General features: G+C 35.9%; 1 protein-coding gene across 11 annotated transcripts in view; it reads left to right on the top strand.

Annotated features, from left to right (window-relative positions):
- Window positions 1-15,285, top strand: part of LOC105386506 (protein sprint) — a 201,697-nt gene that overhangs the window by 120,756 nt on the left and 65,656 nt on the right. Inside the window, exon 1 of one of the 11 annotated variants that reach the window (XM_048627281.1) lies at window positions 14,564-15,040. The exons of the other annotated variants lie outside the window; for them this stretch is intronic. The gene's annotated coding sequence lies outside the window, so the exon portion shown is untranslated. Of the gene's footprint in view, window positions 1-14,563; window positions 15,041-15,285 lie in introns of those variants that run through there. 11 annotated transcript variants of the gene reach the window in all.

A 15,285-nucleotide genomic window follows, 5' to 3' on the forward strand; every position in this document is an offset into this window, starting at 1 on the left:
CAGGATGTGGAAGGGAATTTTCAACATATTTTTGTGCAATCGAATCCCTGGACGTAGATAGTATCTATATAAATAATTAAACCTTCTTAAAATAATGACTACTCTGCTAGAATCGATCCCAATCCGCCCTAACAAACCGCCAACATCATCGTAACCATCAGAAATTCCTCAAAATCACGGGGCTACACCTCTCGAAGACTGATCGACCGTGTCGGATCCAGCGTGACGAGAATCAAGTGTCAAACGTGTGCTGAGCACACAGGTCGCTGACCCCATGCGGGCGCCAAATTCGGTAGCAGACTAGAGACATTAATCGAACGTCACCCAACCGACTACAAATCGGAGACAGTCGACTTTGTTTGTGTTGTGTTGTGATTGGGAACACGTTGTGTGTGAGAGTCCCGGACGGCTACTAGTAATTTGGACAAGATGACTAGGCAATTTACAGAAACGGTACTTTGGTGCTTTTTCTAATGATTTTGTGACTTTGACCTATCATTTGCTATACAATTGATTGTAGTCGTAATTGTAGGTTATTTTTTTGGTTGAATCATAAGTCGACATCATCACCTTATTCATAAGTATTTTATTTTTTCATCATATCTAAGTAACACTATCACATTTTTTTTACTTAACTAGGTATTACTTATATCTTTTTGTACGTGAGTCGTGACTCATCACACAAGTTTTTACTTGCGCCTTGTGCGTTCGGTTACCTTCATTACTTGCTACACGTGACGAACTAGTCCGGAATTTGTAGCTACATTTACCATATCTTATTTAACATCTCAATAAACATTAGAATGACACATGTAAGTGCTTTTAAACTCACGATGACCAATTAACCAATCCAACTTGGACGTATGTAACACTACCGATTTGCTTCGGACACACTGGAAGTGGCGAGTAAATCGATTCAGATCCCTCACGATTGGTTCCAGTGCCCTGTATCAGATAGCTTCTGGTTTAAGATGTCTATTGTGATACTTACGCAGTTGTAATAAGGTCTAATGATACAGAATTCTATAAAGGTGAAAAGGCTGGGGCAGAGTAAATCTTGTACCGGGCATTTCATGGTTGGCCGCTTCTCCACGCTACGCCCTACTGAGTTTTGTTTTGTCATACTGTATCAGTTTAGCAAAAAATCTGCAATGTATAAGTCTTTGAGATCTCAAGAAACCTGTTGTGCGGAACTGCCTTTTAAGTGGAGCTTGTTTTTTGCTCGATATTCAAGCGTTATTGGAAAACACGTAAGGTTCGCATATTTTAAATCAATGATGGTAAAAAATCTAAATAATAATGATCTTTTTAAATCTTTAATAAACTAAATATCGGAATCCTCGACTACATTTGCAGCTTTCTGAAGTTGGTCGCTTTCCAGATTAGGAACTGTTGAAGGGTTTTTAATTATTTAGAAACAAATTTTTTTGAACAAGCTTTTATTAATATATTTATCAGCATTAACTAGGTAAGCTTTTTAAAAGCATTTTCAGGTTTGTTATGGGACAACCTGATTAAAGCAGTTTTTACTGTATAATTGAGATTCCAAAGTTAACAACTTAAATTGGATTTGTCTAATTGCATCATTACTAAAGTAGTTAATTTAATCACCTCCATCCAATCTGATAAGATAATAAAGCACACATGGATTTCAAAATGAAGAAGCTAAAAGATAACATCCTTTCTTAAACTAACTAACATACCATTTTATTGTTTCAGGTAAATGGGACATGCCTCACACCTATAATTAAGATAACAATTTAGTAAGTTTATAATGGCTATTTACATTTTTTTTCCTGTTACTCTTCCAAAGTCTATTGCATTTTTTTTGCCGTAATTATGTCAATTAATGTAAGTAGTTATAATATTATTTTAAAATCACGTAATATAATATCAAAAACAACATAATCTCACTGAAAACTGTTGCGTCTACCAATTATGTCGCAACATGGCCTATAGATGTCAACGGCGTGCATTCTCCACGTAAAGAAACTAAAATAACCTCCTCTGATGTTCGGTCCGCTACGAAGAAACTGGTAGGAAATCAGCTTTATAGTCCTATTACATTCGTACCAGATTACCCATTAATAACTCCATGCAATCGACTCGACGATCGTGAAATAAATAAATGACGTTATTATTAAACTGTAGGTACCTCAAAGTATGAACGAGGTGAAACATAAAACAATAGGTATTCTTTTGATTTTAGAACGACCAAAAAGCGGTAGGGGTGTTATTTATAGGGTATCTGATTCTCTAAATTTGGAATCATTTTGCAGCATTAGTAATTTGTATTCATAAAATAATTTGAAAATTGACCGGGTGATGATTATTAGATAACAAAGAACACCCTCGTCCTTATTTACCAATTTGATATCTTAGAAATTCTTGCTAGAGCCCTATTATTATTCTCCATCATAAATTTTATGCTCAAGTTTTCCTCATACCCCCTACTTGAGTCGCCAAGCAAAAACAATCCGACTGTGTATAGTGCCTGCCATCTGTATAACGTCGTCACATATCTCACTCGCTCTTTATCAACGCCCACCACTACTGTCTTGTACAAGTTCTGGTTCTGGTCTCGCAAACGGCTTTTTGCTCTCTTTAGGATGCTTGCTTACTTTCCTGCTGTCCTGTTGACTTTGTTCGTCGCACTTTCAATTTTTATCGATCCTAGTCGCACTCTCGGAGAAGTCTTGTGCCTGTTTCTGAAATCATTTTCATTACAAATTCTTTTTGTGTCTACCAGTGACTTTGTATTTCAAGTTGTAAATCACTTTGGTTGCTAGATACGTATGGTATAATATTTTATAGAAAATCTGCGTCCAATATAATTATGATCAATTTTAAAATGGTAAATTATACTTTCAGTGTATTATGATACCGTTATGGTTAAATGTTTCTCCTGCAGCGATGCCTATTGCCATAATTGTATCAATTTAAAAATGGCCTTGATCTTAGAGTTAGTAGAAATGCTTTAATAAGTAGGTAGTAGCAAAGTTAATGACACTGCGGTGTATGAGATTGTCTCTACATTCGCGTAGACTGAATTCAAAAGCTTTAGACCTACTAAAACATTAAAAAGTTACTAAATAATTTGCCATCGCGAATTCCCTTTCAATAAACACAGTCAAATCATAGACTACGAGGGCATTGAAGGAATTTGGAAAGGGACAGTGAATGCCTTTTCACTCCTATTATTATGTTAAACCGTATTGTGTCCGTCACACAGACGACGGTCAGATGTTGCAGATTGAAAGGAAAAGTTATTTACTCACTTTTCCTCACCCATAACTTACTAGGCCGGAGGGTTTCTCGGTAAATATTGACCAGTTTTCAATGTTTTCAGACAGAAGTTTATTTATTTCATTCATTACTTTGACAAAAATAATTTATTTAGGTGTAACAAGACATAGGCCATAGCACTTTCTACCAGTCCGCTTAGGTACATTTGGTGCAGGAAAATCACGTTTAGTTGTATGTATTTATGAAATACCTTACCTATATTAAGTATCTTATAATGTTTATTCCCTACTAAAAGCTAGTATTACCTACTTACTTTTATTTATTTCGTAGGGCATCCTAAAATAACATCTGAAAGTTTTGTGTAAAATTCTGTTACTTAGCGTCTCCCTGTCAGATTTTCTTTGTCGCATCCTCTTTAGCTTCGCAATGCCCTCCAGGGCAACCCCAGTCTACTTTTGACAAGCAGCTGTATGCCTCACAAGCCACCCTTTGAAATCTATTTGTAAAGAGATGAGTATGTAATTTTCCGTTCCCTGTATTGCTGGAGGGCTTTCGTATTTAAAATTTTATTTGAGGTATTAAAATCATTTTATGGCGTCTTTTTCTGCTCGAGGCTTAGCTTAGTATAATATTTGTTGTATAAATTCATACAGTGTTAATGTCAAAAATCAAAATCAAAATCAAAAATTTCTTTATTAAGTAAATAGTCTTAATCTATATTAAAGTACATCCCTTTTAAGTTCGCAGAACCTGTATTAGGGATGAACGCTCTTTCCCAATAAGTTAATAAACTAATCTACTTAACAAATCAATTTAATAATTAATTTATTAAACAACAAAATAAAATAACAGGCGGAAAAAAAGTTATTCTAATATTTCTAATGTTACAAAAGTGAGGTAGATAAGAATCAAACAAGACCGTTCGATCGTATTTGAGCCATGAATGTACAAAGTAACTATCGAGAAGCTCGAGCAATTCTAGTCCGAATGTCATTACCAGTGCAGGTTAGTTCGGCGTAGCATGTATTCTTATCTACCGGACGATGCGACCACATAAACTATTGACTTAGTGAATTTAGGATCAGATTACAAAATATATGGTATTTGAAAAAATATTTCTTAATTTTAAACCTACATTATTATCTTAAGAATAAACTTTTATTTATTTAAATAGCTACCTATAATATACCTATACCTTAAATATAAGTACACATTTATTAGTGTTTACTTTTTTAGACACATAATAATGATTATTTTTAGGATATTGATTATATTATTTTAGAATTTATATTATTTTGATATAATAATAATATATACCTAACTATATTTTTTTTTTTTCAATTCATAAATCATTTTTAAACATTGGATAAATAAAATAAAAATAAGACATATCATTTTTTTGCAGTTATACAAAAAATGTCTTCAGCTTGCTCATATATAATTTTTTTTGTTTTTTTTTTTATTTTTTTTAAATGGTTTTTTTATAATTTATTATTTTTGGATTATTTTGTTACATTACTGAATTTCTACAAATAAGTCTTCAGTTTGCTTATAATTTAATGTTTTCAGCCACTTTGTATGTAAAGATAATGTGGATGTAAAGGTGGGAGGCTGCGCAATATTAAGGTAGGTGTGAATTGCCTACCTAATTGCTTTAACCTAACTTTCACTTTTGCCATACATACATACCATACTGGTGCTCACAATTAACTGTCTTTGGGCAAATATTTTCAGTAGTATCTCTACCAAATGTTTAGTTAAGAAACTCGTGGGTGGATTTCAACAAGTCCTAAAAAATCTTCATTTCCGTGGACTTTTTTATCTTAAGGTTTTTTATATTAGAAAAACGCTTTTATTAAAGTTTTTGTTAATGTTAGTGTTCTTACTAAATGGGTAGCAGATAAGTTAAAAACTGAATGAGATACGGATGATTAAAAATTTCGTGCCACGGCGATGAAACATGCGTTCACGGCAATGAAACAAGCGTCCACGGCAATGAAACAAAGGCCCACGGCAATGAAACAAACTTCCACGGCAATGAAAGAACTGTATACAATGGAAATGAAAGAATCAATCCACTGCAATTTTTTAAAAAGACTGTGTGGGAAACGCTAACTTAGACAGGTATGTATGGCAGAAATATTTGGATAGATATTGGAACGAAAGAAAGAACGACAGTATGTATAAAAAAATAAGAATATAGTATGGAATTATCTAAGTAGCATTGTGGGGTCCGTATTGCGACGTATAAAACAAAATGTTTCATTTCACACTAATAACGTTCACAACATATTATTATGATAAACCTTACCTATAACATCTATATTATCATAAGGTATAATATCCAATTCGTAGACTGTTCATTTTATGTAAAATTCATAAAATATACTATAATATGACATAATCTGTGCTGAATTACACAACACCGGCAAAACACCTAGCACCAAAATATAAAGATAGGTGCGGTTAGGTGCACATGTTGGTCAGCTAAGCGTCTCCCTACATAGCGCCAATAATAATAACGCAGTCAAAACTCCTTGCACCAAAACCTAAACATAGAGCGTCTCCCCATGTAGCCCCGCTTCGCTTTTGATGAACATGTGCACATAACCGCTCCTCCTCGCTTTTCTCGTCATCGCACCTATCTTTAGGTTGTGGTGCTAGAGGTTTTGATGGTGTTGTGTAATTTAACAGATTATGTGATATGATAGAATATTTTATGAACTTTATGCTAAATCATAGTATATTTTAATTGGTATAATAATATGAAATGTACATGTTATCATCATCAGCCTATAATCATCCAATGCTGGACATAGGCCTCTCCCAAGGAGCGCCACAACACTCAGTCCTCGGTCTTCCGAATCCAGCCACTACCGGCTACCTGCCTAAGCTTGCATATTTTGACAGCTATGTTGGTAACCTTAGTCCTCTGACGTATAACCTCTTTTCTGATACCATCCATTAGAGAAACCCCAAGCATAGCTCTCTCCATAGCACGCTGAGTGACTTTAAATCGGTGGACCAGTCCCACCATCAGTGTCCACGTATATGCACCATATGTCATAACTGGCAGGGCGCAATGGTTGAAGACTGTTGGATACGCCTTTCAGCCTTCTTGTCGAAGTTGCTTCTGCCTAGCCGAATAGTCTGCCTCAGGTAGTCATATTATTGCACAACTTCGATAGTTGTCTCACGAACGATCACCGGCTCCGGTTTTATGTGAACATTCTACATGACTTTTGTCTTGCCCAAGTTCATACGGAGGCCTACACGGTGCAAGCAGCAATAAGGCCACTTAGCATCCAGCTGATTTCCTGCAGAGATGTTTGTTCTATTATATTCTATTCTACTATCTGTGGAAGGTATAAGTACCTGCACCTGGCTCTCTCGAATGGGACCTTTATGCAATGTGCATATCCCCAAGGTCTAAGCTGCCTTTCTAAGCTTGGACTATTTCCCACCACGCTGGTCCACAGCGGGTTGGTGGGTTCACATATTATGTAGATGTGCTAAATCTATAGGTAGATATGCAGGATTCTTCACGATGTTTTCCTTCACCGTAAGAGTGATGGTATGCATTGTATTTAAATTCAAAGGAACACATTGGTACATGTCAGTGCCGGAATTTGCACCTGCATCATTGGCGTGGGAAGCGGGCGCTTACCCGACTGAGCTACCACCGATCTTATTTATACATAACGTTCATTATAATTATGTTGTGATTGTTATTATTAAGGTAATATTATATATTTCGTTTTTATACATCGTGATACGCATCCGTTTTAACGCACTGCAAAAAGAGGTAATTTGACTAGTCCTGTAGGTAATGTCAGTGATCGGTATTACCGATGGTAAAGATATGTTACTTTGCCTAATCATACATACCACGGCGATGAAAACATAAGTCACGGAAATGAATAACCTGGCCACGGAAATGAATAACCTAACCACGGCAATGAATACAAATTATTAAACAAGACATGGCAATGAATTTTTTTTCATTGCCGTGGCTTTTTTTTCATTGCCATAGCAAATATTGGCCACGGAAGCCACGGAAATGAAAGCATGGCGATGAAAACCAAGGCATTAAATATAAATAACTAAAAAAGTATTAACTATTCGAAGAAATAAACACTTTATAAGGTAAATATTTTCAAAAAGCTTTCTTTTGAATGCTTATTCTAGAATACAAACTTAACTTTATAGAAGTTATATCTATCCACGGCAATGAAAGAAAAATTGTCCAGTCCCCAAAAATTTTACTGATTTTCACTATTGCGCAAAAACGCGGGCACCGATGAACCTCCTGCCACGTCTAGCAGTTAGGCGACACTGGTAAGAAACGATTAGCGCACTCAGAGGGGCACCCAAGTTCATAGGTAAAACAATATCCTTGATCATGTTTAGGACACGGCGATGAACAGAAGTTCTGGGACACATGAATTTTCACTTACCGTTCGTTATATTCTTTATATATTTCAATAAATGTATTCCGTGACAATACTTTAACTATTAATGTATCAAATGAAACTAAGTTTAACTATCAATACTCAATCTTTTTTCATCAATGAAGAATAATACAAAACGTGGTTACGTGGGGACAGACACGGCAATGAAAGATTTGGAGGTTTAATATTTTATTTAAAAATATCCATTAATCCTATTAATACAATATTTAGTGCTACACATAGATAACTATTTTACTTAACCGGAAAAAAATATTAGAAAATTATAACTTGGTTTTTTAGTACCGATTTCATTGATGCCACGCAATTTTTGGCCGCGGGAAATTCACCCTCGTAAACCTAAAACACTTGCCCTTATGGGGACCTTAATGCAATCTTGTAAGGTGAAACCACAAAACCTTATAATAATAAATAGGATGGTCTTCTGAATGCACAGTGATTATGTAAAATGTATGGCTCATACTGCCTGGCATGGGCACGTCATTGTGTACGAAACAACTGTGAGACTTTACAATAATGTTTACACGTACGGTCATTCACCATCATTGTTGGCATCACGTAATGTAGGTCACAAGTTTCACTGGAAACTTTTTGAAACTGATTTTATCTAGATTTATGGTGTTTGTTACACATTTTAATGAAATGGTGGTGTTATGTTTTTACAAACGAGGAGTTATTTTGTGATCTAATCTAATAGTAGTTATATACCTAATATTGAAAACTTATTGCTTTGAAGAAAATAATACCTACTATGTTAAGAATGGCCTCAGATTAATCTGCAACTAGAGCTCGAGCTCGAAAATTGTTTATTTATCTATCTCCTTCACGTAAGCCTTGCTAACTCCATACAAGAGACACGCTTTAAGTATTCCTAGAATAGGATCAGATACATTCATTTAAGAGCACGCCGCGTTTATATCCAGTTGAGTTAATCTCTATCCAAATTTTCATCTGCTGCCGTATTTATCTTAACATTTCCGGGAGCAGGCACCTCTAGTTGTTCCTAGCTCTATGTATAGGTAAGTATATCAAGTGAATCTCGACTGCAATCTGGGTGGTTTCTCTACCTTGACAAATAACTAATGAATAAAAATTGTCAACTGTACGTCAGTTCAATAACAGCGCTGGGACAAAGCTAAGTTTTAGCTTTAAGCTCGAGTGAGCCCTCCAAACTATTTGCGGATGGCCACCAAACCGACAGACAGACTGAGAAACTTCTGCTCATAGTTATTTTATTAAAACCATGTTCTAGTTTCTATATAGTTCGTACTTTATGTTATTATATTATGTGTATAGTTTCCGTAGGGACTCGCCAAGTTGGGGCTCAGAGGAAATTGACCAGTGGTAGTTCTGCTTGATTAAACTTTTAGTACGGAGTTGGCAGTAGTCGTGGCTTAGTATTTAGCAATGAAGTTTGTTTTGGAACTGAGATAAACTTTACACGGTTGTGCAGGAACGTTTACAATGTACCTACAATGTACACAATTGTACTAAAGTACAATTGTGGACAAAATGTTAGTAGGTAAGTACATAGTCCAAAGATATTGTTGGAATATTTTTTTATGACTATCTAGGTATTTGAAAACTCTACTTATCTAAAATCTAAAAGGTCTATTGAATCTATTCAAAAGGTAAAGGATACGCAGGAGTGTGAAAAGTGATGATATAAAAAAAAGAATAATAAAAACAAAATCTTTTTTTATATCTAGGTCACCTATACTCTCAACCGGAGTTGGCATGCGACGATTTTAATTTTAAATCTCAAAATATTTACTCTATCTCCGTCACGAAGGAATGTGTTAAACACAACGCAGCCAGAATGCGTAAGACGTTTGTATAACATCAAAAAAAGATTAGAGCCAGGTTGAAGCCATTTGTAGATTATTATAAATCAATTTATCAAGCTAGTTCGACACGATATTTGATAGTAGGTACTTGATCTACAAGTGTTTAATTTTCATGGTAGGACAAAGTAACATATAATAATATTATTAAGCATTGCCTTTGCCATTTAATTTTATTGACTGTCGTAACGTGACCCTATATTTTTGTGAAAGGATCAAAGCAAATCCGTGTATATGGTAAAAGCAGATTTACAGCTGAAAATAAAATACATATATGTATGTTTGAAGCTAAAATATGCAAACATAAAAGAAGTATAAAATAAAAGGTATGAATATAAATTCCTATTTCTATGTTAAACTTAGAAATAAACTTATGCAATCCCATACCAAAAGAAATAATACATACAAACGCATAATAAACACGACATAATATGAAAATTTATTCAGAATACTTTGCGTTATCTGGGGGATCTATATTAAATAACATTTGAAATTAGTTTAGTAGAGCCTTATCCCTAAAAGCGATTGCTTCGATTATGTTTTTTTATAGACTCAGATCAAATGAGTTAGTAAACACATAACTATCTATTATTGTAATAATTCATTAAAACATAATTAAGAGCCTCATACAGCCACGACTAGGACACCTGTTAAATTTAACGAGTGGACATAATATTGGCAAAGACAGTATCGGTCTGGCTCTATTTACAGCCAAGGTTCCACTAACATTGTGAGCTGGTGGTGAATAAAGCGTTGAGATAATGGATGCCATTAGACATCTGTAATTATTGCTAGCGATATGAGTGGGTGAATCATTTGTAGTGCTTCCTAGTCATGTTCAAGGGTAGTGTACTCTTATAGTGTATTACATTTCTGGTTAGGTTCCTGTGAACGAGAAGGCAATGGTTGAAATAATATAGGTAATAGACCCCAGACTAATCTACTCGGTCAAAGAATTATCAATTAATGAATATGGTTAAAATACAACTAAATAATTATGTGGTTGGCAACTGCCATATGCAAAAATATAATCTTATAAACGACAATTTACCGAAATTCCAGTAACATTGTGTTAACTGCAAACAGAAAATAGAAGCCTTCTCTTCTAGACCGTAAATCTATCGAGTCTTCTATTTTCGTTTTATCTAGACTGGATCGTAAAACTTGTAGTTGTCTCGCTTGTCTAGCGGCCGAGGAAGCTCCGACCTGTCTTCTAGATATTATTTATTAAGTCCAACGGATCTCCCGGTATTTCTATTGCTATTTTATACTGTGAGTGGAAATATTGTTCCGAGTCGTTGTGAAAAGATGACAATATTAAGATAACCCCAGGTTTTTAATTGAGTAAATCTTTCTGAGCATAAATGTGGTCTTCAGTCAATCACAGTGTTGCATTCCCTACTTCAGTAAAAAATAATAATTTATGGCCATTTCTGTTCATTGCATCTTATGTACCTACTCTACCTACTCGACATGGGCCAGATATCATAAAATCGGACATCTATTCAATATTTTTCTTACAGGATTTATCGTTGAAATAGAATAAAAAAATGTGTGTTTGGAAAATACATTAAACGAAAAAATGCTACCCACACCCAGCAATGTCGTTTTAGGTATAAATTTAAATGTGCCATAATATACATTTCAGACTCTGTAAATAGCCGTACATTTTCTCCCTTAAAAGCCAATAAGCATAATTCTGTCAACTTTGAAGTTACTTCTGTAAACGTCTCCTCATTTCAACACGTCAGGAATTATCACTCGCTTATAAGATGTCGTCTGATTTCACGACTTATTTACAATATTTTTATGTTTTTATACCACATCGAGGTAATTTTCACATTCAGATGTACCTATCCATAGTTTTAAAATTAACGCTTTGTTTGAATATCCTGTTAAAGGCAGTTATTTAAGATGTATCATTTTGAAGTACGTAATTAATTTTATTTCATTGTTAGAAAGCGACAGGCGTTATGATAATTTAAATGTCTATTATGATGTCACAAGTTAATTAATTTAAACAGGTGTGTTTGCATATTCGCCACGTGAGTACCTACACAATACCTATGGCTTTAAAGTTTAAACCACACAATAAAGCAGTTTACAGTACAATAACCTGATGTGATGACTGCATTTGTTATGTAGCTTTGTTTTCGTGCAACATACCAACCTCTGGCAAAGCCATTTTACCTAGGTATTTTTTTACGATTAATGTTATTTTTATTCATTTTTATAATATATAGGTACTAGTCAGCTTTTATTATTAAAATCCGTCCATAAAAAATCCATAAAATCCTATAAAATGTGTTATACCCTACTCGGGGAGAAGACGTAGCAAAGCGCCCTCTTTGTCGCACATTTCCCTACAAAAGACAAGGACGACAAATGAGTTAGCCACGCCCATTTGGCCACCTGATTAGCTAAAATTGTAAAGCCGTGTCTACACTACTGAATTAAAGTAAGTAAGTAGGAGTAGGAAATAGGTATGAAATAAAATAGTGTATGTTCATAATAATATTTTTTATTCATCACTTTCAGACGACTTATCACTACTATCATTTACATTAATAATAAAAGATTCGGACAAATTTTCAAAGTTGTGGTCCATTTGATTCATTATTTTTCGAGATTACTCTATAAATCGAAGTCCAACTTACTCCCATTGAACTTGCGACAGTTTTGCATATTTCATTGTGTGATGCAGACGGCGAAGCAGTCTTGAAAGAATTGAACATGTTCAACATCATTAACTTCTCAGTTGACGAAAAGGCCCGTCTAGGCCTTTTGTTAACAGATTCTTCTTCTGCCATATTCGGTAATTCACTCAAAACAAAGTCCAATTCACAAAACACACACACACAGTCCAATAAACAAGCCGGGTCAATTAATTTCAAAAAACAGAGCGAGGGTGATAGAGAGAGGGTACACAGGAGACGTCCGAACGGTACAGAGTGCAACGACAGACTAATTATGACCTACAGTGTAAACGCGGCCTTAGCGTCTTATCTATGACCAATCATATGCTTTCGTGCATACTCAGTACTACGTCGTTTCCCCGAATAGGGTATAATATGCCCTTAGTCTATGTTAGGAAAGAATTAAAATAAAATAGAAAAACAATGTCAAAATATTAATTAACAAATAAATAAACAAGCAAATTACAAACTACTTAACCTAATCAAAAAGACCTCCTCTTATCGTACCTGGGTCAAAGGTTCCCATAATGCTGGCTGCATTGCCTCGCTGTATAGCCAGAGAGATTCTTTGAGCCAGATACGATCCCGAGCGTCGGTCTTGGCCTCGCTCTCTGACCTCTGAGGCGTCGGCTGAGGCACGACAAAAACTGTTTTGCCTCAAAACCCCACACTCCCGTTGTTTCGACGGCAAAAGGCACAAATATATAATTTTTGGAAAGCATGCTATATTTGGCATGCTTAGCGGTCGCAGCACTTTCAGCAGCAGACCCAGCGATGCGTTTTGTGCTACCGACGTGAGATGCGGCAAAAGTGCTGACGCAAGTCGCCTCCCACAGAAGACCCACCACGCTCCCAGGGCACCAACGTTAAGCCGTCTGGACGCTTGCCGTCCGTGCGGCTCAGACCAGGCAGCTCCAGCACGCACGGGATGTTGGCTGAAATCAGCGCCCTTCGGATCAGGTCGTTGAGAGCGTGGTGTCGGGGAAATCTGCCGGCGCATCTGCCGCAACTCAGGCCGTGGTATTATTTATTACCTATTATTTACATGGTAGGCTGTGTAAAGACGCTAAGTCGCTAAGTCCACGATACGGGGAAATGATACAAATAACGAGTAAAAACAATTAAAACTTATCTTAGTGTGCTGCTGTCAGAGGTAATTTTTTTTCAGCGAAATTGGATTATGATAATTTGGTGGTTTCAAAATTTAACAGATAGCTTTTGATATAATTTATGCTCGTAGATATATTATGTTGCCAGCAAATTACGTATGTTTGTGATACTTTAAATTTCTGTCCTCGACATTTATCTTTTCAAGTGTAACAGCTAAATAACTTAAATAACATACGCGCCCCACACCAGGTGTACCTCGTCCAGCCCATAAGTACTGACCCAAATTGTAATACCATACTCGTACTCGTCACCTCCACACCCATTCTTCCGCTAAAAGACATTCGAAAGCCATACAGTTCCGTTGTGGTCATGGTCGGGTTCACAGGGTAATATAGGGACAACACCTGGTACTGTCAATCTGCTGCCTATATTACTACTATACCGAACCTTACTGGTACGATTTAAGAACTAAAGCCATACCGTGGTCATAGTGCGTGAATATTATATGTAGGATGTTATTGTAGTAGTGTTTAAATTGAACCTTATTGCTTTGTAATAACAGCGTGTGGCGTGATCATGTTGCGTGAAGTAACATACGCGTGTGGGTGACGGCTCGACTGTCTGTGGATTACCGACTTTAGGGATTCCATATAAAAATATGAAAGGGTGAATTGTAAAGGTGCATTCATACTGCGTGGCAGTTACACGCGTCATGTGCAGGACACAATTTTTTCGGGCTCTAGTCAGGAATTTGTGACGAATTTTCTCGCGTGGCATGTTTGGAAATATTTGGAAGCTCCAACAACGGTAAAACGCACAGAGGACAGTAAGATTCATGAGCCTGAAACGGTTTTTCAAACTGTCGGTTAACGCATGTTTCGCCCATTTTTTCGCCGCAAACTCCGTACTATTTTGTGGGCGAATCTTTAGTTGGACCATACATTATTTAGCCTAACATTTCAAAGGTCAAACGACTGTTGATGAACCATTTCATCAAATTTAGTTGTTGCAGGTTAAAAGAAAAATGTGCAATTTTAATGCCATTTGTACCAACAAACCAACCAACCTGAACCTAACCCCATCCGTCTCGCTACCTAACCACCCCAACACAAATCTACCATCCGTCCACATCAAATAAACCACGCAGTTCGCGAAGTCGCTACTTACACGTACCTAACTATATTTATTTTTATCACCACAGTTGGTACAAACTACGTCACGTCGAGTGCTTCGCCAGACTTCGCGAGGAACACACGCTATGTGTTCAGAAATCGCACGCTCTTGTTTTTTTTTTCTCTATAATTACGTCTCTACATTCCAAATTTAACTCTACGCCGTTGAAATAAGGAAGAACCTTTGCTGTGCTAATTAGTCGCAAAGAGACGGATGGAAGACGCGTGCCGTGCGAAATGACTGTGAAATAGTGTAGAGTTTTTCGTGTTCGCGTAAATCTTATGACGATGTATTAAGAGTGATATTGAAATAGTCGTTGTTTGGTTAGCATAACTGAGATGGTTGTTAGGAAGTGAATGACATGATTCAGTCTAGTTCCACACATTCAGTTGATATCACCTATAAAAGTTGGCTACTTTCATAACGCGTAAAATAACAAAGTGTGAGTGTTTCAGTGCAGTTTTCAGAGGAATGTCAGTGAGAAAGGTGTCTTGAAAAAACTGTGTGAGTGAAATTTGTAATAAGTATACTTAATCAATTACTCACGATGTCTTTGACCTGTTATCGTTACAAACTATTCACTATGCAAAACTTTTTTCGACTCCGAATTGTGTTTATAAAGATAACAAGAACTCATAAAATGCGTCATTCAACTGAGTAAATTGTAAATATGTATTTTTTTTCTTTTTTATGTTTTCAATCTTATTTCCCAACGCCAATATCATCCATCATAAGATAGTAACATGT

This window comes from Plutella xylostella, chromosome 18 (assembly GCF_932276165.1).
Source record: "Plutella xylostella chromosome 18, ilPluXylo3.1, whole genome shotgun sequence".
Taxonomy (NCBI): Eukaryota; Metazoa; Arthropoda; class Insecta; order Lepidoptera; family Plutellidae; genus Plutella; species Plutella xylostella.